This window comes from Salmo salar, chromosome ssa09 (genome assembly GCF_905237065.1).
Source record: "Salmo salar chromosome ssa09, Ssal_v3.1, whole genome shotgun sequence".
Lineage (NCBI taxonomy): Eukaryota > Metazoa > Chordata > Actinopteri > Salmoniformes > Salmonidae > Salmo > Salmo salar.
Genome location: NC_059450.1, coordinates 109002836 through 109029628, shown reverse-complemented (window position 1 = coordinate 109029628; position 26793 = coordinate 109002836). Strand labels below are relative to the sequence as shown.

General features: G+C 44.2%; 1 pseudogene; it reads left to right on the top strand.

The window, feature by feature from the left end:
- LOC106612370 (autophagy-related protein 16-1-like) overlaps positions 1-25071 on the top strand; it is a 161335-nt pseudogene extending 136264 nt beyond the window's left edge.
- The last annotated feature ends 1722 nt before the right edge of the window (positions 25072-26793 follow it).

The window sequence follows — 26793 nt, the reverse complement described above, 5'->3', positions numbered from 1 at the left end:
TCTGAGTTTGGTGAGTACATCACTTGGTGGTTGTCAAAATAGCTAGCCTGTGATGGCCGGGCTATCTACTCAGAATATTGCAAAATGTGCTTTCACCGAAAGCTATTTTAAATGAACCGATTGCATAAAGGAGTTTGTATATATAATTTTTAAAATAAAATATGTTTTTTGTGAAATCATTATCGTGAGTAATTTAAAAAATTACCGGAAGTGTTCGTGGGAATGCTAGTCACATGCTAGCTCACATGCTAATGTAAAAGCTGAATTTTGAATAACAAGAACTTGATTGAACAAAACATGCATGTATTGTATAACATAATGTCTAGGAGTGTATCTGATGAAGATCATCAAAGGTTAGTGCTGCATTTGGGCTGTGGTTTTGGTTTTTGTGACATATGCTAGCTTGAAAATGGGTGTGTCTGATTATTTCTGGCTGGGTATTCTGCTGACATAATTTAATGTGTTGCTTTGTAAAGCCTTTTTGAAATCGGCAGTGTGGTTAGATTAACGAGTCTTGTCTTTAAAATGGTGTAAAATAGTCATATGTTTGAGAAAATTGAAGTAATAGCATTTATGGTATTTGAATATCGTACACGGATTCCACTGGCTGTTGACTAGGGTGGGACGAAACGTCACTCCAGCCTCCAGAGAGGTTAACAGCACTATCAACAAGGCAGGTATACAGGTCTAGTTTAGGCACACCTGCACTACTGTTCAGTTGTGTGGGCTGCGCCAGAGGGACTTAGGAAAATTGCAATTGCCTCAGAACAGGGCAGCAAGGTTGGCCCTTGGATGTACACACAGAGAGCAGACATTAATAATAGGCATGTGAATCTCCTCAAGTGGAAGAGAGATTGACTTCATCAGTATTTTTTGTAAGAGGGGATGTTGAATGTATATCTGTCTGTTTAAATGTTTGTGACACCCATGCATACCCCACAAGACATGCCATCAGTGGTCTTTACAGTCCCCAGTCAGAACAGACTATGGAGGACAGTACCACTTCAGAGCCATGACTACATGGAACTCTCATTCCACATCAGGTAACTGATGCAAGCAGTGGAATCAGATTTAAATAACACATAAAAATGCACCTATGGGACAGCGTGACTGTTAAGCAACATAAACATAGACACATGAATACACACACGCATATGATTTTGTATTGTAGATATATGGTGGTGGAGTGTGGTTAAGAGGGCACACATGAAATGACATGGAACAACCCTTTGGACTCATTTACATTTAATAACTGCAATAAAAGGGGGCCCGAGTATCCTAGAATTGGTGGCTTATGTTTGTGTGTGCATGCATGTCTGTGCGTGGCGTGATAGAGAATGTTGACAGTAATGCCACTGCGTCACAGAGCTGCATTTTCAAAATTCCTCCTGCTCTATTTTTTATTGATTTCACGCCTGGAGTGGAGCTCTCCTAGTCTCTCGCCGATATACCCATTTATAGTAGACTGGGCACAATACTAATTTTAATAATTTATAATACTTTTTAGTTTTGTTGATTTAACTTAACTGCTGCAATGGAACCAATAGAATAGTCGCAAACTATCTGCCACTCCAGACTCCAGGAAGTCTAAAACAAACGCTCAAAGTATTATAAGATTTCAAATAGTATCTGAAACCCATCTGAGCTCAGCGAAGGTGGTGTTCAGTTCAGACAGCCAAATTAAGTATTGCCTTTCCCCCGCCTCCTCTCTCTGTGTTGTAAAGAGGGGTGTTTGTGGCCTCAACACCCCCACTCACACCCCTCCCTCCACTCCAGCCCCTGTGTGGGATCGCCTTGACGACAGGAAGCGACATGTGAGTCAGAGAACAGATGGCAGGGGATGGGGGAGGGGTCTGCACCACGGTTCCCTGCTCCCTCTCCCAGCAAGAGGACCACTAAGTTGGCTAGGCTAACAGGGCTAACAGCCGAGGAGTGGGGAGAGAAGGAAAAACCCTCCTGGAACACCTTCCCACAGGGATCCACAGAAGGAAATGACTGAGGGAATTCTGGGAATTCCTCTGCTGGCTAGAACACTCAGACTAGGGGAAAAAAAGGAAAAAGCCAGGCAATAACGGAAGGTGCCTCGTTCGGGACTCCAGAGGAGAGGTTCTGGGCGATTTTTTTATAAGATAGGAGAACTCTACGCCAGCCACGAACTGTTCGTCATTGCTTCGTCAGGAGGACTTCAGGAAAGGAGGAGACTGCAGCCGGCAGAGCCAGTGACTTGCTATCAAGGAGTAAAGAGGATAGTACAGCTCCTAGACCTGGACCTGACCCATTCTCTCCCCAACCCCAGACCAAATAATAACAGACACACTCAGCACAGTCTGGAGAGAGAGGGGGAGAGAGAAGGAGAACCACCGACCACCCTGACTGACCAGCCGCTGGTATGAAGTAGAAGAATGTCAGGAATGAGTGTGTGGGGGGAGACAGATAAAAGAGGTGCGGGGTGTGTTACCCTCACCTACCTTCAATTGCTAATAACCCATCCGCAAGCGCCCGACTCTGTGATAAAAGAAATTCGAGCTAATGTGTGGTGGCGGCGGTTGTATAAAGAGAGAAACAAATACTTGAAAAAAAAACATACATTTATAATTATTGTTCAATATATAGGTATATAGTTTTTTTTCTCTATTATTTTAGGCTCTCTGTTAGGTGTATGAGCCTAAGCTTTAGGCTTAACTGTACCAAATAGCCTACATCGCCAAACAATTAAAAAGTTAACGCCAGTCCATGGATAGCAAAAAGGACATTGTCAAATGTTATTAAACAGACCAGTTACAAAGGAAAGTTGAAAAAGAGAAGGGAGGGCCAGAAAGTAATGTTTGGGAAATATTTGGTGAAGTGGTAAAAAGGATCATGTGTGATGTCGACAGTCACAAAAGGACGGGACTTCAAATAGGCCTATGGCATGTCAATGGAACTGTAGCCTACTGTTTAGATGGGTTAAATGGAAACTGAAATCTGGACGGGCTCCCGAAAGTGGCTCAGCGGTCTTAGACGAAGGATCTCAGTGCTAAAGGCGTCACTCACAGACATGGTTCGACTCCAGGCTGTATCACAACTGGCCGTGATTGGGGAGTCCCATAGGGCGGCTCACAATCGGCCCAGCGTTATCGGGTTAGGGTTTGGCCGAGAAATGGGCCTCATTGTAAATAATAATTGTTTTTAACTGGACTTGCCTAGTTAAATAAAATAGCAATTACAAAAATGGACTGTGGGTCTATCACCTCTCCCATAGTCTTAATAACAACTTTCCTGCAGAATTAAGCATTTCTTGCACGGTAAAATGAAATCACCAAATGTGTAGGCAAAATTTGGACTTGGGAACTGGAGTGGAGAAACATGTGATTTTTCTTTCTGCATCTTGAGAGAACGCAATGTCCAGTTAGATACCATCTGTAGATATGCCGTCTTCATCATAAAAGCATCACAAAAGCTGATAGTATTTAAACCTTATAAAATATGCGTCGAAGACAAACAGAAATCTTATGAAAATACGTTGTGCTTAGTTTTCACAGCTTTCTTTTTCCTTACAACTGAGTAAAACTGACGACATTTTGTACACAAAAATCTTTCTCGTTTTTATTTGTATTTTTTTGCTTTATTGTGCTCTGCAAGACAACAGATTGGACTAGATTGGAAGCATTTGTTCTATCGAGACTATTACATTATTCTGTTGAGAAAGGGTTTATTTAGTCTTCTAGGGCAGCATATAATGACAAAAGATAAGCTACATAATAATTATAGACAAGTTGACTAACAAAATAGCCTACCAAAGTGTCGAAATTATAAGCAGAAACATATCTAAAATCAGGCAAAAAAAAATCCTGCACCCCCTGTCAAAAATCGCGTTCTGCAGTCTTTGACTGTAGACTATAGAGCATTTTCTATATTTGCGGGTTATGGTTTGGATGCGGGCCTCCAGATTTTCACTTTATCACATATATTTGGGCGGTTGCGGATGGGTGATTAGACAATTCGGACAGGTGTGGGTGAACAAACAGCTGGACCCGCGCACCACTAGCTCACTCCCCTTTATCAGTGCTGTATCTTCTCTCTCCCATCTCTCTATAGTAGGGGGTCTCCAACCCCAAATGCAGATTAGGGTTGGCGTGAAAACCTACAGAATGGTAGCTCTCCAGGAACAGGGTTGGAGACACTGCTAATAGCCTAGAAGTGTCTAGTGCCACGAGTCAAACTCATTCCACGGAGGGCAGAGTGTCTTCGGGTTTCGCTCCTTCCTTGTACTTTTTTTTTATTTATGAATTAAGGTCACAAATTATTAAGGAACTCCCCTCACCTGGTTGTCTAGGTCGTAATTGAAAGGAAAAACCAAAAACCAGCATACACTAGGCCCTCCCATGGAATGAGTCCGAAACCCCCTGCCTTCTCTAAGTGGGCAAGTCATGCTGTTGTCCAACATTTTTGGCATATCACAGTGATTGTGTCCCAAATTATCGGCACCCTATTCCTACATAGTGGATACTTTTGACCAGAGCCCCATTGGCCCAGGTCAAAAGTAGTGTTCTATGGGAATAGGGTTCCATTTGGGACACAACCACAGTGTATGTCAGGAGTGTGCGGACAACTCTTGTTGGACTGCCGGTGCGTGTGTATTGCATCAGACTTTTGATATGCAGGCAACTGTGCTTTTGAGGGTGCTTCCGTTATGTAGGTGCGTGCGTGCGTGCGTGCGTGCGTGCATGCACCATAGACTTTATAGACAACTCTAGTAGCTTAAAGCCTGTTTTAACATGGACTGACGCTTCATTGAAGAACTTCCTATAACGTTAAGTAAGGATCACATAATTCCATCCTGGGTGCGTCAGAAGGGGATCAGCCAATAAATTATACTCTAAAGCAAACATTCCATAACTGCAGGTGGCAGTACAGTGCATTCGGAATGTATTCAGACCCCTTTGACTTTTTCCACGTACACATTACAGCCTTATTCTAAAATGGATTAAAATTGTTTCCGCCCCCCCTCATAAATCTACACACAATACCCCATAATGACAAAGCAAAAACAGGTTTTTATAAATGTTTGCAAAAAACCCCACTGAAAAATCACATTCACATAAGTATTCAGACCCTTTACTCAGTACTTTGTTGAAGAACCTTTGGCAGCTATTACAGCCTCGGAGTCTTCTTGCGGTATGACTGCTACAAGCTTGGCACACCTGTATTTGGGGAGTTTCTCCCATTCTTCTCTGCAGATCCTCTCAAGCTCTGTCAGGTTGGATGAGCCATCACTGCACAGCTATTTTCAGGTCTCTCCAGAGATGTTCGATCAACTTCAAGTCCGGGCTCTGGCTGGGCCACTCAAGGACATTCAGAGACTTGTCCCGAAGCCACACCTCGTTGTCTTTGCTATGTGCTTACGGTTGATTGTCCTGTTCGAAGGTGAACCTTCACCCTAGCCTGAGGTTCTGAGCGCTCTAGAGCGAGGTTTTCATCAAGGATCTCTCTGTACTTTGCTATTTCCTCGATCCTGGATAAATCAAATTTTATTTGTCACTTGTGCCCGAATACAACCTTATAGTGAAATGCTTGCCACTTAACAAGCCTTTAACCTGTTAGGCTAGGGGGGTATTGACACGGCTGGATAAAAAACATACCCGATTTAATCTGGTTACCACTCCTACCCAGTAACTAGAATATGCATATACTTATTACATATGGATAGAAAACACCCTACATTTTCTAAAACTGTTTGAATGGTGTCTGTGAGTATAATAGAACTCAAAATGGCAGGTCAAAACCTGAGAGATTCCTTTTTTACAGGGAAGTGGCCTGTCTGACCATTTCTTGAACTTCTTTTCCATCTCTATCATTTACTAAGGATCTCTGCTCTAACGTGACACTTCCCACGTCTTGTCCATAGGCGCTCAGAGCCCGGGAAAAAACAGAATGTCGTCATTCCAGCCCCAGGCTGAAACACATTATCGCCTTTCTCAAGTGGCCGATCAAGGGACTCTGGCCTTATGCGCGTGACCCCGACCGCCCCCGCCTTTGGGATTTTTTTCCTCTGTTTGCGAAAAGGAGATTCCCTGTCGGAATATTATCGCTTTTCTCGAGGAAAGTGTCGTAAAATTGATTTTAAACAGCGGTTGACATGCTTCAAGTAACACGGTAATGGAATATTTAGAATTTTATTGTCCGAATTGCGCCATGCGCGTGACACTTCTTTACTATTTCGGATAGTGTCTGGACGCACGAACAAAACGCCGCTATTCGGATATAACGATGGATTATTTTGGACCAAACCAACATTTGTTATTGAAGTAGCAGTCCCTGGGTGTGCATTCTGACGAAGACAACAAAAGGTAATGAAACTTTTATAATAGTAAATAGTGATTATGGTGAGTGCTAAACTTGCCGAGTCTGTCCAAATAGCGAGCCCGTGAAGCCTGGGCTATGTACTTAGAATATTGCAAAATGTGCTTTCACCAAAAAAGCTATTTTAAAATCGGACATATCGAATGCATAGAGGGGAGGTCTGTATCTATAATTCTTAAAATAATTGTTATGCTTTTTGTGAACGTTTATCGTGAGTAATTTAGTAAAATGTTAGCGAATTCCCCGAAGTTTGCGGGGGTGATGCTAGTTCTGAACGTCACATGCTAATGTAAAAAGCTGTTTTTTGATATAAATATGAACTTGATTGAACAAAACATGCATGTATTGTATCAACATAATGTCCTAGGGTTGTCATCTGATGAAGATCATCAAAGGTGAGTGCTGCATTTAGCTGTCTTCTGGGTTTTGGTGACATTATATGCTGGCTTGAAAAATGGGTGTCTGATTATTTCTGGCTTGGTACTCTGCTGACATAATCTAATGTTTTGCTTTCGTTGTAAAGCCTTGAAATCGGACAGTGTGGTTAGATTAACGAGAGTCTTGTCTTTAAATGGCTGTAAAATAGTCATATGTTTGAGAAATTGAAGTAATAGGATTTTTAAGGTTTTGAAAATCGCGCACACAGGCTGGCAGTGGCTGTTACGTAGGTGGGACGCCAAGCGTCCCACCTAGCCCATAGAGGTTATCCAACAATGCAGTTTTAAGACAAGTAAAAAATAAGAAATTAAAGTAACAAGTAATTAAAGAACAGCAGTAAAATAACAATAGCAAGGCTATATACAGGGGGTACCAGTAGAGTCAAGTGTGCGGAGGCACCGGTTAGTTGAGGTAATTGAGGTAATATGTAAAATGTAGATTAAAGTGACTATGCATCGATAATAAACAGAGAATTGCATCAGTGCTACCGCTTGCCATGTGGTAGCAGAGAGAACAGTCTATGACTAGGTTGGCTGGAGTCTTTGACACATTTTTATGGCCTTCCCCTCTGACACTGCCTGGTAATAGAGGTCTTAGATGGCAGGGAAGCTTCTGCCCCAGTGATGATACTGGGCGTACGTACTACCCTCTGTAGTGCCTTGCGGTCGAAGGTCGAGCAGTTGCCATACCAGGCAGTGATGCAACCAGTCAGGATGTTCTCGATGGTGCAGCTGTAGAACTTTTGAGGATCTGAGGACCCATGCCAAATATTTTCCATCTCCTGAGGGGGGAATAGGTTTTGTCGTGCCTTCTTCACGACTGTCTTGGTGTGCTTGGACCATGTTTGTGACACCAAGGGAACTTGAAGCTCTCAACCTGCTCCACTACAGCCCAGTCGATGAGAATGGGGGCGTGCTCGGTCCTCCTTTTCTTGTACTCCACAATCATCTCATTTTTCTGGATCACGTTGAGGGGAGAGGTTGTTGTCCTGGCACCACACTCGGTCAGGTCTCTGACCTCCTTCCTATAGACTCATTGTTGTCGGTGATCAGGCCTACCACTGTTGTGTCATCAGCAAACTTAATGATGGTATTGGAGTCGTTCCTAGCCATGCAGTCATGAGTGAACAGGGAGTACATGAGGGGACTGAGCACGCCCCCCTGAGGGGCCCCCATGTTGAGGATCAGCGTGGCGGCTGTGTTGTTACCTACCCTTACCACTTGGGGGGCGACCCGTCAGGAAGTCCAGGATCCAGTTGCAGAGGGAGTGTTTAGTCCCAGGGTCCTTAGCTTAGTGATGAGCTTTGAGGGCACTATAGGGTTGAACGCTGAGCTGTAGTCAATGAATAGTAGTCTCACATAGGTGTTCCATTTGTCCAGGTGGGGAAAGGGCATGTGTGGAGTGCAATAGAGATTGTGTCATCTGTGGATCTGTTGGGGTGGTATGCAAATTCTAGGATAATGGTGTTGATGTGAGCCATGACCAGCCTTTCAAAGCACTTCATCGCTACAGACGTGAGTGCTACGGGTCGTTAGTCATTTACATTTACATTTAAGTCATTTAGCAGACGCTCTTATCCAGAGCGACTTACAAATTGGTGCATTCACCTTATGATATCCAGTGGAACAACCACTTTACAATAGTGCATCTAAATCTTTTGGGGGGTTAGAAGGATTACTTTATCCTATCCTAGGTATTCCTTAAAGAGGTGAGGTTTCAGTGTCTCCGGAAGGTGGTGATTGACTCCGCTGTCCTGGCGTCGTAAGGGAGCATGTTCCACCATTGAGGTGCCAGAGCAGCGAACAGTTTTGACTGGGCTGAGCGGGAACTGTGCTTCCTCAGAGGTAGGGGGGCCAGCAGGCCAGAGGGTGGATGAACGCAGTGCCCTTGTTTGGGTGTAGGGCCTGATCAGAGCCTGAAGGTATGGAGGTGCCGTTCCCTTCACAGCTCCGTAGGCAATCACCATGGTCTTGTAGCGCATGCGAGCTTCAACTGGAAGCCAGTGGAGAGAGCGGATGAGCGGGGTGACGTGAGAGAACTTGGGAAGGTTGAACACCAGACGGGCTGCGGCGTTCTGGATGAGTTGTAGGGGTTTAATGGCACAGGCAGGGAGCCACAGCCAACAGCGGAGTTGCAGTAATCCAGACGGGGAGATGACAAGTGCCTGGATTAGGACCTGCGCCGCTTCCTGTGTGAGGCAGGGTCAGACTCTGCGAATGTTGTAGAGCATGAACCTACAGGATCGGTCACCGCCTTGATGTTATGTGGAGAACGACGGGTGTTGTCCAGGATCACGCCAAGGTTCTTGGCACTCTGGGAGGAGTGGGACACAAGGGAGTTGTCAACCGTGATGGCGAGATCATGGAACGGGCAGTCCTTCCCCGGGAGGAAGAGCAGCTCCGTCTTGCCGAGGTTCAGCTTGAGGTGGTGATCCGTCATCCACACTGATATGTCTGACAGACATGCAGGAGATGCGATTCGCGCACGCCTGGTTATCAGAAGGGGAAAAGGAGAAGATTAATTGTGTGTCATCTGCATAGCAATGATAAGGGAGAGATCATGTGAGGATATGACAGAGCCAAGTGACTTGGTCTATAGCGAGAATAGGAGAGGGCCTAGAACAGAGCCCTGGGGGACACCAGTGGTGAGGCGCATGGTGCGGAGACAGATTCTGCACACGCCACCTGGCCAGAGGAGAGACCTGTCAGGTAGGACGCAATCCAAGCGTGGGCCGGCGCCGGAGATGCCCCAACTTTCCCTTTCGGAGAGGGTAGAGAGGAGGATCTGATGGTTCACAGTATCAAAGGCAGCAGATAGGTCTAGGGGGCAAGGATGAGAGCAGAGGAGAGAGAGTTACTTTAGCAGTGGAGAGCCTCCGTGACACACAGAGGAAGAGCAGTCTCAGTTGAATGACCAGTCTTGAAACCTGACTGATTAGGATCAAGAAGGTCATTCTGAGAGAGATAGAGGAGAGCTGGCCAAGGACGGCACGTTCAAGAGTTTTGAGAGAAAGAAAGAAGGGATACTGGTCTGTAGTTGTTGACATCGGAGGGATCGAGTGTAGGTTTCAGAAGGGGTGCAACTCTCGTGTTTATCTCTTGAAGACGGAAGGGACGTAGCAATGCACGGTCAAGATGAGTTGATGAGCGAGGTGAGAAGGGGAGAAGGTCTCCGGAAATGGTCTGGAGAAGAGAGGAGGGGATAGGGTCAAGTGAGGCAGGTTGTTGGTGGCCGGCCGTCACAAGACGAGATTTCATCTGGAGAGGGGAGGGTCAAAGCACAGGGTAGGGCAGTGTGTAGAGCAGGACCAGCGATGTCGTTTGACTTAGCAACGAGGATCGGATATCGTCAACCTTCTTTTTCAAAATGGTTGACGAAGTCATCCCCACAGAGAGGGAGGAGGGGAGTGGGGAGAGAGGGGATACAGGAGGGAGGAGAAGGTAGCAAAGAGCCCCTAGGGTTAGAGGCAATGCTTGGAATTTGGAGAGTGGTAGAAAGTGGCTTTAGCAGCAGAGACAGAAGAGGAGAATGTAGAGAGGAGGGGAGTGAAAAGATGCCAGGTCCGCAGGGGAGGCGAAGTTCTCCTCTCCATTTCCGCTCGGCTGCCCGGAGCCCTGTTCTGTGAGCTCGTAGTGAGTCAGCTCGAGCCACGGAGCAGGAGGGGATTGACCGAGCCGCCTGGAGGATAGGGGACAGAGAAAATCAAAGGATGCAGAAAGGGAGGAGGAGAGGAGGGTTGAGGAAGCAGAATCAGGGAGATAGGTTTGAGCAGAGGGAAGAGATGATAGGCTGGAAGAGGAGAGAGTGCAAGCGGAGAGAGAGAGCGGAAGGTTGGGACGGTCGCAATACCATCCGAGTAGGGGGGAGAGTGAGAAGTGTTGGATGAGAGCGAGAGGGGAAAAAGGATACAAGGTAGCTGGTCGGAGACTTGGAGGGAGGCAATGAGATTAGTGGGAAGAACAGCATCTAGTAAAGATGAGGTCAAGCGTATTGCCTGCCTTGTGAGGTAGGGGGGAAGGTGAGAGGGGTGAGGTCGAAAGAGGAGAGGAGTGGAAAGAAGGAGGCAGAGAGGAATGAGTCGAAGGTAGACGTGGGGAGGTTAAAGTCACCCAGAACTGTGGGAGAGGTGAGCCATCCTCAGGAAAGGAACTTATCAAGCGTCAAGCTCATTGATGAACTCTCAAGGGAACCTGGAGGGCGATAAATGATAAGGATGTTGCTTGAAAGGGCTGGTAACTGTGACACGCATGGAATTCAAATGAGGAGATAGACAGATCATCAGTCATTTAGGCAGGTTACTTTAGTGTTCTTGGGCACAGGGACTAGTGGTGGTCTGCTTGAAACATGTTGGTATTACAGATTCCGTCAGGGGAGAGGTTGAAAATGTCAGTGAAAACACTTGCCAGTTGGTCAGCGATGCTCGGAGATACACGTCCTGGTAATCCATCTGGCCCTGCGGCCTTGTGAATGTTGACCTGTTTTAAGGTCTTACTCACATCGCTACGGAGAGCGTGATCACACAATCCATCCGGAACAGCTAATGCTCTCATGCATGTTTCAGTATTATTCTTGCCTCGAAGCGAGCATAGAAGTAATTTAGCTTGTCTGGTAGGCCCGTGTCACTGGGCAGCTCGCGGCTGCGCTTTTCCTTTTGTAGTCTGTAATAGTTTGAAGCCCTGCCACATCCGACAGCGTCAGAGCCGGTTTCCCCGTGTGATGGGATCTTAGTCCTGTATTATGCTTTGCTTGTTTGATGGTTCGTCAGAGGGCATAGCGGGATTTCAAATAAGCTTCGGGTTGGAGTCCCGCTCCTTGAAAGTAGCAGCTCTACCCTTTAGCTCAGTACGGATGTTGCCTGTAATCCATGGCTTCTGGTCGTGGTAATGTACGTGCAGTCACTGTGGTGACGACGTCATCGATGCACGTTATTGATGAAGCCAGTGAGTGATGTGGTGTACTCCCTCCATGCCATCGGAAGAATCCCCAGAACATATTCCAGTCTGTGCTAGCAAAACTGTCCTGTAGCTTAGCATCTGCTTCATCTGACCACTTTTTTATTGACAGAGTCATTGGTGCTTCCTGCTTTAGTTATCGCTTGTTAGCAGGAATCAGGAGGATAGAATTATGGTCAGATTTGCCAAATGGAGGTTGAGGGAGAGCTTTGTATGCATCTCTGTGTGGGAAGTAAAGGTGGTCTAGAGTTTTTTTTTTTCTCTCTGGTTGCATCATATTTAACAAGCTGGTAGAAATTTGGTGAAATGGATTTAAGTTTCCCTGCACTAAAGTCCCTGGCCACTAGGAGCGCCTCCTGGATGAGCTTTTTTCCTGTTTGCTTATGGCCCTATACAGCTCATTGAGTGCGGTCTTAGTGCCAGTATCGGTTTGTGTTGGTAAAATAGGTAGCGACATAGAATATAGATAAACTCTTTTGGTAAATAGTGTGGTCTACAGCTTATCATGAGATACTCTACCTCAGGCGAGCAAACCTTGAGACTTCCTTAGATATCATGCACCAGCTGTTGTTTACAAATATACATAGGCCGCACCCCTTGTCTTACCAGAGGCTACTGTTCTATCCTGCTGATACATTGTATAACCCGCCAACTGTATGCTATTCATGTCATCGTTCAGCCACGACTCGGTGAAACATAAGCATTACACTTTTTAATGTCCTGTTGGTAGGATATACGTGCTTGTAGTTCGTGTTTTTTATTATTCAATGATTGTATCGTTGGCTAATAGGATCCGATGGTATGGGCAAATTACTCACTCGCCGTAAGGCAAATTACTCACTCGCCAACGGATCCTTACAAGGCACCTTGACCTTCGTCCTCGATGTCTCCGTCTCTTTCTCCCGCGAATGACGGGATAAGGGCCTTTTGGGTTGTCTCGGAGTAAATGTCTCTCGTCCGACTCTTAAAGATAAAGTTGTCTCAGTACGAGGTGAGTAATCGCTGTTCTGATTTCTAGAAGTTATTTTCGGTCATAAGAGGCAGTGGCAGAAACATTATGTACAAAATTAGGAGACCGTAAAACGTCAGCCGTTCTCTCCGGTGCCATCATCATAATCAATAGTCTACTTGCCACTGAAAAACATTCCCATAGCATGATGCTGCCACCACCGTGCTTCACCGTAGGGATGGTGCCAGGTTTCCTCCAGACGTGATGCTTGGCATTGAGGCCAAAGAGTTCAATTTTTGTTTCATCATTGTTTCTCATTTAGTTTAGTTTCATTTGGTTTCTCATTGTCTGACGAAGCCCTTTAGGTGCCTTTTTGGCTAAACTCCAAGCGAGCTGTCATGTGCCTTTTCACTGAGGAGTGGCTTCCGTCTGAGCCACTCTACCATAAAGGCCTGATTGGTGGAGTGCGGCAGAGATGGTTGTCCTTCTGGGGGTTCTCCCTTCTCCACAGAGGAACTCTGGAGCTCTGTCAGAGTGACCGGGCAGGTTCTTGGTCACCTCCCCTGACCAAGGCCCTTCTCCCGATTAAGGTCTCAGTTTAGCGGGCAGCCAGCTTTAGGAAGAGTGTGTAGGTGGTTCCAATCTTTCTTCCATTTAGGAATGATGGATGCCACTGTGAGCTTAGGGACCTTCATTGCTGCAGACATTTTTTGGGATTCTTCCCAGACCTGTGCCTCGACACAATCCCTGTCTCGGAGCTCTACGGACAATTCCTTCGACCTCATGGCTTGGTATTTCGCTCAGACATGCTCTTGTAAACTGTGGGACTTTATATAGACAGGTGTGTGCCTTTCCAAATCATGCCCAATCAATTGAATTTAGCCACAGGTGGACTCTAATCAAGTTGTAGAAACACTCTCAAGGATGATAAATCGACACAGGTTGCACCTGAGCTCAAAATGGTCTGAATACTTATTTACTTATTTTTTTCCTTTGTCATTATGGGGTATTGTGTGTAGAATGATGAGGGGGAAAAAATATTTTATCCTTTTTAGAATATGCTGTAACGTAACAAAATGTGGAAAAAAAGGGAAGGGGCCAAGAATACTTTCCGAATGCACTGTATACCAAAATTGGCTTTATACCTGTTCAAACAACACACTCCAGGTGGCAGTATCGCACCCCTTTCAGTTTGTTTACCAACTCATAGAAGAAGAAATGGACTGCTTTAAAATGGAGATGTCCTCAATGGCCCCCCATGGTGTCACAGATGCCATAATGCGACAGATGCAAAGAGAAGTCTTACTAAGTCTATTGTGTGTGTGTGTGGGCCATCTTAAGTGCATGCGGTGTTTGCGGTGCTGGTCTCTGGGAGAGAGGAAAGGCGTTGCGATTATTTTTATCCATCTGGGAACAGGGCCCTTTGTGGAAGAAGCTGTGGAGGAAAGGGGAAATGGAGCGTCCGCTCTGTGGAAATAAGCGCTGCTTACACCCACATTCATCCACAACCTCTGACCCAATCAATCTATCAATACATATACACACACGCACAGACTCACAACTTTTCCAAAAGCACAGTCGTACATCTACTTAAAGCTGTTACACAGGCACGTTCACCCTCACACACATCTTTGTGTCACATTTGTGCACACACACACACACTCAAGTTGGCCCATCAACTCAGTCAGAGTGCCAAAGCATGGGACTGGATGTGCACTTTCTTCTGTGTTTGCATTCCCGGCCACGTGGCATTGCTCAACCCCTGGTTTCATTTCTACTGAGAGCACTTGGTGTGTGTCTTAGACGCTCTCTCTTTCTGTTAAGTGATATTTGTCTTGTCACTCTCTCCGTAGCAGATCATCACTCCTTGTCGCCGGCTGATTCTGTGTGCGGAGAACAGAGAAGAGAGATGTGGAGGACTGGATGGCAGCCCTGAAGAGCGTTCAGAGACAGAGAACACTTTGAGGGCGAGGGGCAGGGTCCCGGAGTCAGGGAGTAAGAGGTCAGGGGTCACTCTTCTCTACCTCGCTTCTCATCCCAGTCCCAGGGTAAGTCCCATTAATCTCTCTCCTTCCTCTTGAAGTGTGCGCTCATTCACCCTCCCCACAAATGGAAAAGCGTTGGGCTACAGGAGATTCCATGCTACCAGTCATTTTCTTCCAAATCCCTGAAAGGTATGTTAACACAATGCACACTTTGAGAAAGCAGAATACCACTGGGACCCCCCCAAAAAAAAAAATTGCCGCTGTACTCTACTCTCCTTGCCTGGACACTTGCGTGGAAGGAAAGCCCAAACGAATACCTGGTCAGTTGTCCAACTGAATGTATTCAGCTGGAAATGTGTCTTCGGGAAAGGATCACATTACAACCGGTACTATGGTAATAGCTCCGATTTGACCTTTAGTAGGTTACAGTGGTTCTTCCTTTAAAAGTTTTGAGCTCATGCCGTGACCGTTGAAGAGTAGTAGATGGTGGCTGTATCATTTTACCCCTATCACTAGGATGAGTTAGATACTAATCTATCGGTAGTCTAAACTGTGGCACAAATGGACTATCTTTTCGTAAATTTTATGGTGTTTTCAGTCTGAGAGTCTCTCTTCTCTGGCACATAAAGTCCTGCATCCAAGGAACAACAACAAAAAACTGTCAGTGGTCCTGTAGTAGAGAAATTAGGTAAATACAATGGGGAATTTCACTTGACGTGGATTTTTGAAAAATAGGCACTGGGGCTTTTGGTTTCTCTCTCTCTAAAAACAGAAATAAATTATTCCTAAATAACAAAAAAATACAACTTTTCCATTGCAAGTGTAGTTTATCAATAAAATGGACTGACGGGGATGTGGACATACTAAATATACATGTCGAAAGAAATAATCTCACTCCAGTACATTTAATGAAAGTTGGCAAAATAGTTAGATCTTGCTACCATGGAAAGGAAAATTTGGACATAAATTATGGACTTTATCGAACAAAACAACATTTTGTGTGGACCTGGGATTCCTGGAAGGCACCTTCTGATGAAGATCATCAAGGTAAGTGAATATTTATAATGCTATTTATGATTTTCGATGACTCCCAAAATGGCTATCTGGTTTGCCTGATGTATTTTTCTAAGCGCCCATTACTCGAATTATTGCAAAGTGTGCTTTTCCCGTGGTTGCATTGCAAATCTGTCACAGCGGTTGCATTAACTTCCCACAGACGAGCGTCCCACCTAGTCAACAGCCAGTGCTGGAATCGCGTGGTGCGAAATACAAATACCTCAAGAGTATTGCAACTTAGATTTCTCAAACATATGACTATTTTACACCATTTAAAGACAAGACTCGTTAATGTATTACATTGTTGGATTTTCAAAGGTTTTACAGCGAAAGCAAAACATTAGATTATGTCAGGAGAGTACCCTGCCAAGAAATAATTCATAACCATTTTTTTTTTCCAAGCAAGCATACATATGTCACACAAACCCAAATACGGCTAAATACAGCACTAACCTTTGATGATCTTCATCAGATGACACTCCTTGGACATTATATTTATACAATACACTGCATGTTTTGTTCAATCAAGTTCATAGTTATATCAAAAACCAGCTTTTACATTAGCATGTGATGTTCAGAACTAGCATACCCACACATTAACTTCCGGTGAATTTACTAAATTACTCATGATATCACGTTCACAAAATACATTACAATTATTTTAAGAATTATGAATACAGAACTCCTTTATGCAATCGCTATGTCTGATTTTAAAAAATAGCTTTTAAGTAAAGCACATTTTGCAATATTGCGGGTGCAGTAACAAATCAATGAAATATTTTTTTTATAAATTTGGGTTACTAATTTAAATTACAGAAATTACAGTTTTACATGTTGATGTGCCTGTTACTTAACAACAATGTTAACAATCCACATATATTAAACAAACCATTATTGATGAATTGGTCCACTATCCGAATGACAGCAATTTGAAATAAAATTTTATCTTACATTATTAATGAGCAACATGTGTGCAATCATTATAATATTTTCCTGTTAAAATGGCGATCATATTTAACCGGGCAGCGTTGTATTCATTCAAAGGCTGAAAGAAAAAATGGAATTCGTGAACGCGCATCTGTCTCACTGTCCCCAGGCTGACCACTCACAAACAGAGCTGTTGTACTTTGCCCAGGGCAACTTAGACACACCATTCCACTCTGGCGGCTTTAGAGAGCCAATAGGAGCCTTAGAAAGTGTCACGTTACAACACAGATGCTGTTTTTTCGATAAGAGATGCAACAGAGAAGGACAACAAATTGTCAGACAGAGGCACTTCTGTATGGAATCTTCTCAGGTTTTGGCCTGCCATATAAGGATTCTGTTATACTCACAGACACCATTCAAACAGTTTTAGAAACTTTACTGGAAGTGTTTTGTATCCCAAAACTACTAATTATATGCATGTTCTCATTTCTGAGCAAGAGTAGTAGCCAGATTAAATCGGGTATAAAAAAAATATCACGGCCGTGCAAATACTGCCCCCTAGCCCTAACAGAGTTAAGGAGATATTATCTATAAGTTCTTTGAATAACAGTTTTTAATATTTTTGTCAACGTTTGTATGATGAGTATTTTTGTAAATATTTGTGCTGATTCACCGGCGGTTTTGGAGGCAAAAATATTTTCTGAACTCACGCTCCAATGTAGTGTTTTATTTTTTTTTAGATAAATATGGAACTTTATCGGACAAAACATACATGTATTGTGTAACATTGATACTAGGAGTGTCATCTGATGAAGGGTGTCAAAGGTTAGTGCTTAATTTTAGCTGTATTTTACTGTTTTTTGTGACCCCTCTCCTGCTTGGAAAATGGCTGTGTGGTTTTTTTCTTGTGTTGGCACTGTCCTAACATAATCCTAACTTTATGCTTTTTCGCCATAAAGCCTTTTTGAAATCGGACAATGTGGTTGGATTAAGGGAGAGGTGTATCTTTAATGAATGGTGTAAAATGAGTTGTAGGTTTGAGAAATTTGAATTATGACATGTTTGTTGTTTTTTTGGCCTATATTTCACTGGCTGTGTCCGCTGGCCATAAAGATAAAGGCTGACGTTGATTTTAATAGCGCAATAGCCAAAATTCTAACTCCACCCAACCTTTTGGAAGCTTTAACATTCCCAGAAGGCAGATTATTGCAACCTACTGCAGGCCTAAAACCTATGGGTTTTAACCTTCTAAATTAATAGATTATGATTATATAACTCTTAATGGAGTTCCGAGCTGATCTGTTATCCAACGATTATTATTATTATTTCCCCTGCATTATAATTATATAAATGCCCTTAGATATTCTTTAAGGTTTTGTTTCTAAATCAATATCACACACCTGTTCTGCCATAATAGAAAAATGCCCCTTAAATATTAATAATTTTGAATCCTCCAATCTAGTTTAATTAGATCTACAATGCTAATTAGATCACTTGAGTCCACTCAAGTTTCTTCAACTGTTTTCCCACTGTGATTAGAAGCGTATGTTGATAGTTGTGCCGTGATGCGAACAGATTCCAGATTGCCTTTGCCGATCGTTCATCTTCAATCATCAGTGAGTCGATGGCTTGAATAGTCTCGCTGGAAATGTTAATAGATGTAAAAATGTACAGCTAGCAGTAAAGACCAGCAGTACATTTTATTTCAGCATTATTTTTAGCATTATTAGGCCTACTTTACTGTATTGTAGCCTACTGTACCTGTTCATTTTCCTGGGATTTCGATTCGGTGTAACACGGGGAATAGCACTGTCCGTGACCATAATCCCCAAGTCTAACAGTATTTACTGACATGTTTAATTGTTCAAGGGTCCCTTTCTTCTCTGTGCTGGAGTTATTTTAAGAATACAAAGGAATCCATCCAGCCTTGATAGACTTCAGCAGAACAATAGACTCTTACAGAGTCCACCAAACGCATTGTTTTCTAACCACATCTGGATGGATCCATAACAATTACTATGGGAGTAATATCACTGAATGAAAGTATTGCAATAAAGTAGGCTAATGAAGGCCACAAAGTTTCCTTACTGGAACACCCAAAGTCATCCAATTGTTATAATAGATTTGAAACATATAGCCTACTCGCGTGTGGTCAACTATTTCAGCACCGTTTCGCTGCTCTGAGACAAGCATGGGGACTGGTCTTGATAAATAAATGGATTGTTATTTTCACTGAATCTCTGTTTGGGTATTGGTTAGCCCTAAAATTAGGGATGTGGAAATGTTATGATTATTTTGCTCTTCACTTGGTCACTTAGTAGCCTACTCCTGACCGGTCAACATTTGTACAGCTCCATATTTTTCCTAGCACGCCCCTGAGGGTTTCATTTTTCTTGAATAATATTAATCAAATTAATTAAGCTACATTTCTTAATAATCAATCCCATATACTATGTCTTTACAAAAAGGTTTTAAATTCTAGTACAGCCAATATTGAAAACAGTCAAATGCTTCTCAAAGATGCCCTCTGGTGGTCAAACTAGCAATAACTAGCATTAATGACAACAATAGCTGACACTTAAATAACATGCCATAGAATTCTGTGGCAGCCCGCAAGCTGTGCTGCAGTAACGATGCAACTTTTAACTTCTATGGGTTACGTGGGACTGCTAGCGGGACAGTCAGTGAAATATCAGGGCGGAAAATTCAAAAACAACAATGTCATAATTCAGCTTTCTCAAACATACAACTATTTTACACCATTTTTAAAGATACACTTCTCCTTCATGTAACCACATTGTCCGATTTCAAAAGGCTTTTACAGCGAAAGCAAAAAACATTAGATTATGTTAGGAGAGTACATGGAAAATGGCTGTGTGATTATTTTTGTCTAAGCAAGGACATGTGTCAATAAAACCCAAAACACAGCTAAGTGAAGCACTAACTCTTTGACGATCTTCATCAGATGACACTCCTAGGACATTATGTTACACAATACATGTATGTTTTGTTCAATAAAGTTCATATTTATATCCAAAAACTGCATTTTACATTGCCGCGTGATGTTCAGAAAATGTATTCCCACCACAACGTCCGGTGAATGTGCATATCAATTTACAAAATACTACATCATAAACGTTGACAAAATATATAACAATTATTTTAAGAATTATAGATACACTACTCCTGGATGCAAACCGTTGTATCAGATTTTAAAATGGCTTTATGGAGAAAGCACATTTTTCAATATTCTTATTTATGTCGAAATACCTCCGTTTTGTTCGTGCTTACAGATCACTTATCCAAAGGCATAACGCGCGAGCGAGAACCAGAGACAAAGTCAAAATGTTCCATTACCGTACTTAGAAGCATGTCAAAACGCTGTTTAAAATCAATCTTTATGGTATTTTTAACGTAAAATTGCGATAATATTCCAACCGGACAATAGCGTATTCATTCAAGGAGAAAAGAAGGAACAGCATCCCCTGCGGACTGCGCATATCCAATCCCTTTGTTGCCAGGCAGTCCACTCAGAAACTGGGCTCCTATTATCTGCCCAGTGACAGGAGAATGCTCAAACCATTTTCCCGAAGGCTTTAGACAGCCAATGGAAGCCTTAGGAAGTGCAACGTAACCCCACGGATACTGTGAAGTTTCGAAAGGGACTAGAAAGAAGAACTACAATTATCAGATCCTCCGCTTCCTGGTTGAATTTTTCTCAGGTTTTTGCCTGCCATATGAGTTCTGTTATACTCACAGACACCATTCAAACAGTTTTAGAAACTTCAGAGTGTTTTCTATCCAAATCTAATAATATGCATATTCTAATTTCTGGGCCAGAGTAGTAACCTGTTTAAATTGGGTACGTTTTTCATCCGGCCGTGAAAATACTGCTCCCTAGCCCAGACAGGTTAAACGAACACTGTAGTTTTCGCCGTATACATTTATTAGCAAGGCAATAACGATATCTATGCCTAATGTCTGCACTGGGTTTCTTAACCCCTGATCTGTTGACTGACAGGGGTGCACGTTTTTGTTATAGCCCAACACTAACACACCTGATTTCACTTCTTAAGCCTTTGATTAGTTGAATCAAGTGTAGCCTATTAGTGGTGGGTAAGAAGATGAACAGAAATCCTATCCTCTGTGGGTCCCCAGGATCAGAGCTTCCATCCCCAAATGGGACCCTATTTCCTATAAAGTGCACTACTTTTGACCAGGGCCCATAGGGCTCTGTATAGGGTGCCATTTGGGATGCAACACAGGATGAAGAAATCCTAAAATGAGTAGTAGTTATTAACGGGGACGATTTAGGGCTTATTTCCCCTCTCTCGTCTCCTCTGTTCCCCTCCCAGTCCACCCAGTATAGAACATGGATCACTTCTCTGGGATGAGTTAACTGGCGCATGCCTGCTCCACGCCCCGGTCCACCTACTGCAACGTGTGCCGCGAGGCTGTCCGGAGTCACCTCGTACGGACTGTCCTGTGAAGGTAGACCTCTCTGTACATATACACACTGCCCTGGCTATATGCCAGCTAAAGGTCTTCACAGATCCACCTTAGCCCTCGGGAATACCTGAGACCCAATCCGACTCGAGCGGGTCCGGATCCACTGGTCCGATCTCTGATATGATTCTCTGGATCTTCATGGGTATGTGTAATGTTAACTGACTTGTCTGGAAGATTGGAACGTGAATGGAGACAATCCATGCGCGGGAGACAGACACCGAACTACGAAGAGAGACTGGTGGAATGCTGCGTCACAGTGTGTGAATGTGCATCTGTGTGTCTGTCTCTTTGGATGTGTATGTGGCGTTTTGTTAATCCGATGCATTTCTCCTTCTCACAGTGTGTAAGTTCAAGGCCCACAAACGTTGTGCTGTCCGAGGACAAAACTGCTACAAGTGATCTACTCTGGCATCCATTGGGAAGCGACATCATCGAAGATGAGGATGGGGAGAGTGAGAGGGGTCAGGTTAGCATTTCCCCACTAATGGTTGAGGTTAGGATTGGGGAGGGGAAGCTGAACTTTCCCTAGATCTGTATCTAGGGGAAACTTCACCCTGGAGCTGTGTGAGGGCTCCTCAAAAATAAGGCTAGAGATGTCCCCTGTACTTCAGCTAGAGAGAAGTGCAGTACGTTCGGTTTCATTGAAAACATCATTGTCTACGTTATGCAAAAAAGCATCAAATATGTCAAACAATATACATTTTAAAAAGCATGCAACATTAAAAACTGGGTAAAAACAATCCATAATATCCTATATACACAGTGTATCAAGAAATGGCATATAAGGTATAGGCTAGCACAGACTCACTTCAGCCTTATAATCAATATATTAAACAAATCGTTGATTACAAGTAGTAGGCATATAGTGCCCTTGCCCACTATTCCTACTGTTAAAGACATCTGAAATTATACCTACAACAGGGACTATCAGTTTTGTTCTCAAAGCTAATCCTCATTCACTTCTAGAGTAAACACTCACTGCCCTCACTCTTTTCACTCACTCATCTGGGCGTGACATGTCATTAAGTGCAGAACATCATCCTGGGTGAACAAAGAACTGAAATCAGAGGTGAGGTGTACAAAGCAGGACAGGGCTTGGTTTGTGAAGCCGCCTGAATCCCAGGTTCAACAGTACATGGCAGACACCGTGTATGAGCGTTGTGTGGGCGAGCGGTTTGCTGATGTTATTGTTGTGAACAGAGTGCCCCATCGTGAAGTTATATGGTATGGGCAGGATTAAGCCACAGACAACAAACACAATTGCATTTTATGGATACTTGGAATTTGAATGTACAGAGATACCATGATGATATCCGTGAGGCCCATTGTGGGTCGTGCCATTCATCCGAGACCTTCATCTTCTCATGGTTCAGCATGGTAATGCACTGCCCCGTCGCAAGGTGATCTGTACAACAATTCCTGGGAAGCTGAAAATGTCCCAGTTCTTCTGGTCTGCATACTCATCAATATGCACCCAGAGCACATGTTAAGAGGATGCTCTTGGATCTACGTGTGCATGACAAGCGTGTTTCCAAAATTCCTGCCAATATCCAGAAACCGCACAGCCATTGATAATGAGGACAACATTCCATTGGTGGCCACAATCTACAGCCGACCAACTCTGAGAAGGAGATGTCGCGCTCCATGAGGTATTGGTGGTCAAGCACCAGATACTGACTGGTTTTCTGATCCACGACCCTACATTTTTTTTAAGGTATCTGTGACCAACAGATGCATAACTGTATTCCCAGTTATGTAGAAATTCATAGATTAGGGCTGCGTAATGAATTTATTTCCAATTTACTGATTTCTACTTATATGAACTGTAACTCAGAGTAAAATCTTAGAAATTGTTGTTTATAATTTTTTGTTCAGTGTATATTCCCTTTGGGTGCAATTTGTTGTCTATGGGCAAAGGTTGGTTGGGCGCTCCTATCTCTCTCTTTCTTTCTCTCTCTTTCTCGCTTCTGTCTCTCTCTCTCCAATTCTAAAGGCTTTATTGGCATGAAAAGTAACCCATAGTGTTGCCAAAGCAAACATATATAAACATATTAATTCAATGATGACCAGAAATAAATACTTACTGAATAATAGAGAAGACTTCTCCCTCACTGTAGATCTCTATGCCTCACCAGTGGCTGGAGGGCATGCTCGTAAGGTTAGTGCTAAGTGTACAGTGTGTGACAAGACGGGTGGCAGTGTGCTCCGACTGCAGGATTGGGCGCTGCCTCTGGTGCAAAGGCCATGGTGAGTCTGCATGCAGGCTGTGCGGTGTGCATATTTGGGTGGTGCTTCTTTGGGTTAGAGTGCAAATCGGATTGTAAATGCATTACTACTATGCCACAATCACAGTAGTAATGCACTTTTTTTTTCCTGCATGCACGGACTTTTATGACGTATTCACAACAGTCACAAGGCCACGGTATTATCAGGTTGTTGACTGTACATGCTTGTCGTAATGCTCTGTGGGACAAAAATATAAATGTGTTTGCGCACATGCGTGCCATGAGCCGATGTCCAGGTGCACACGCTGTGTAAGGAGCAGCTGTCCACTAAGTGTCCCTTGGGGCAGTGTAAGGTTTCGGTCATCCCCCCCCACAGCCCTCAACAACGCACGACTCCGACGGTGAGTTCTGCTCCTCACTTCTCTCGCGGGGCCAAGTTTCCCCTAGGTGACAGATCTAGGATCAGCTTTCCCTCTCCCAATGCTAACCTTAACCGTTATTGGGGAAACTGACCCAAGATCAGAACTTCACTTTAACCTCTCTTTGTGGGTGAACAGGACATATAGGGATGTCAGCGTGATAGGCCTGGGTAATGGTCATTAGGCCTAGGTTTGTAATATTAACGAAACTTTCCAAAAATTCCCAGGAGTTTTCCAGAAATCCCGGTTGGAAGACTCCAGGAATCAGAAGGGAATAAGCTACCGAAATTCAAATTGTTTCAACCTTTTTTTTCTAAACCTGACATTTTGGAAAGTTAACGTAGCAAAACGATACAAAACATGCTCTTTCTTATTAGGATATTAGGGCTGGTTTCCCAGACACAGATTAAGCCTAGTCCTGAACTAAATGCATGCTCAATGGAGATTCACAATCTGTGTCCGAACCGACCGTAGAGTTCAGGTGTATGCCAGAGTCTGGTATAGAGGTTAAAGCTCCGACTCGGACCGTTATCCCTCCTGGGAATATGGGGGGTTTGGGGCTGTGCCTGTCTGTGGCCTCTATGTGCCTGTCGTGGCCCTCTATGTGTGCCTGTCTGTGGCCCTCTATGTGCCTGTCTGTGGCCCATGTGCCTGTCTGTGGCCCTCTATGTGCCTGTCTGTGGCCCTCTAGTGTGCCCATGTCTCGTGGCCCTCTATGTGCCTGTCTGCGGCCTCTGTGTGCCTGTCTGTGGCCCTCTATGTGCCTGCTGTCTGTGGCCCTCTATGTGCCTGTCTGTGGCCCTCTATGTGCCTGTCATTGGTCCTCATCTGCTTGTCATGGTTCTCATTGTTCATCATCTGCCTGTCATTGGTCCTCAGGTTTGAAGGCCACCTGCCTCGCCTTCCTGCACCAGCCCTCCTGGTGTTAGTCAAACAGTAAGAGTGGAGACAACCAGGGCATCAAGTTCCTGCGCCGCTTAAACAGGCTAACTCCTGCCCAAGTCTTTGACCTTAAAAAGTAAAAGCAAAAAAGTGCAGTTTCTGTGGGTCGCACCTTGGGTGAGTTGGTTCTGTGTGTGTGCGCAGCATGCATGCTTCTGACATGGCTGTGTGTGTTTACGACAGCACTGTGTGTATTTCTGCTTGTTTTTGGGGCTTTCTCTGTGTCTCCTAGTTTTACGGCTCTTCCAGAAGTTCGACACGCCCGGATCCTGGTGTGTGGGGGTGACGGGCAGCGTGGGCTGGGTCCTCTCTGAGATCGACACCTGACGCCTCCACAAACAAGCAAGTTCATCCCGCCCGCTCCATCTGCAATGAGCTGAAAATAAGCTTCCATCAGCTGGGCTACACCAACTGACTCTTGGGCTCGCTCTCAATTTGTGTTTCCTTATTTCTGGCTCTTGGACACAGACTTCATCTAATGGGTTTGGAAGGAGGCGAGAGAGGAATTGGGAAAAAGATGAATTGAGAAAGAGCTTTGGCTACTTTCCCATCATCCCTCAGCAAGCTGAGCCTAGCAGGCAGCTTTGACTACTGTGCCACAGTAAATACCCATGTTTCCCCTTGTCCCTCTTAACAATCTTGTAACAAAGCTACCATATAACACTCCCCCCCCATTAGATAGATAAGAGAAACAGACAGACCACTGCTGCCCTGTGCTTGAGTCGTGGAGGTACACACAGTCCTGGATTTGTCTGTGTTCACATATATTAGTTATTTTCGATTGCTTGAACACTTTATCGAAACATTACATTTGCAAAACAGTTACTAATCCCACTAAACTGAAGTGCTTGCCAAAACAACATATTCTCTTCGAAATACACTAACACCATCAACTTAAAATACCTATCACAAAATAACTCTTATCAAAACAGTATAATTGGGTTGCTAATGAGAAGAGGACTTCTGCAACATCCTAGAGCATATAATATATGTGATGGAACAATCATCAAAACAGTATAATTTGTCAATTAATTTCACCATTCAATAGGTAATGCCTCAACATTTACATTTACATTTAAGTATTTAGCAGACGCTTATCCAGAGCGACTTAACAAATTGGATTACCTTATGATATTCAGTGGAACAACCACTTTACAATAAAGTGCATCTAAATCAATTAAGGGTTAGAAGGATTAATTTATCCCCATCCTAGGTATTCCAAAGAGGTGGGGTTTCAGGTGTTCGAGGCTGGGTGGTGATTGACTCGCGTCCTTGGCGGCTGAGGGGAGCTTGTTCACCATTGGGGTGCCAGAGCAGCTAACAGTTTTGACTGGGCTGAGCGGGAACTGTGCTTCCTCAGAGGTAGGGGGCCAGCAGGCCAGAGGTGGATGAACGCAGTGCCCTTGTTTGGGTGTAGGGCCTGATCAGAGCCTGAAGGCACGGAGAGGTGCGTTTTTCACAGCCCGTAGGCAATCACCATGGTCTTGTAGCGGATGGAGCTTCAACTGGAAGCCAGTGGAGAGCGAGGAGCGGGGTGACGGAGAACTGGGAAGGTTGAACACCAGACGGGTTGGCAGCATTCTGATGAGTGTAGGGGTTTAATGGCACAGGCAGGGAGCCCCGTCAACATGGTTGCAGTAAGGAGATGACAAGTGCCTGGATTAGGACCTGCGCCGCTTCCTGTGTGAGGCAGGTCGCACTCTGCGAACGCTTGTAGAGCATGAACCCACAGGATCGGGTCACCGCCTTGATGTTAGTGGAGAACGACAGGTGTTGTCAGGATCACGCCAAGGTTTTAGCACTCTGGGAGGAGGACACAAGGGAGTTGTCAACCGGATGGCGAGATGTGGAACGGGCAGCCCTCGGGAGGAAGAACATTGCGATTAGCTTGAGGTGGTGATCGGTATCACACTGCTATGTTGACAGACATGCAGAGATGCCAACACGCCTGTTATCAGAAGGGGAAAAGGAGAAGAGCCACTGTGTGTCATCTGCATAGCAATGATAGGAGAGACCAAGGGAGGATATGACAGAAACAAGTGACTTGGT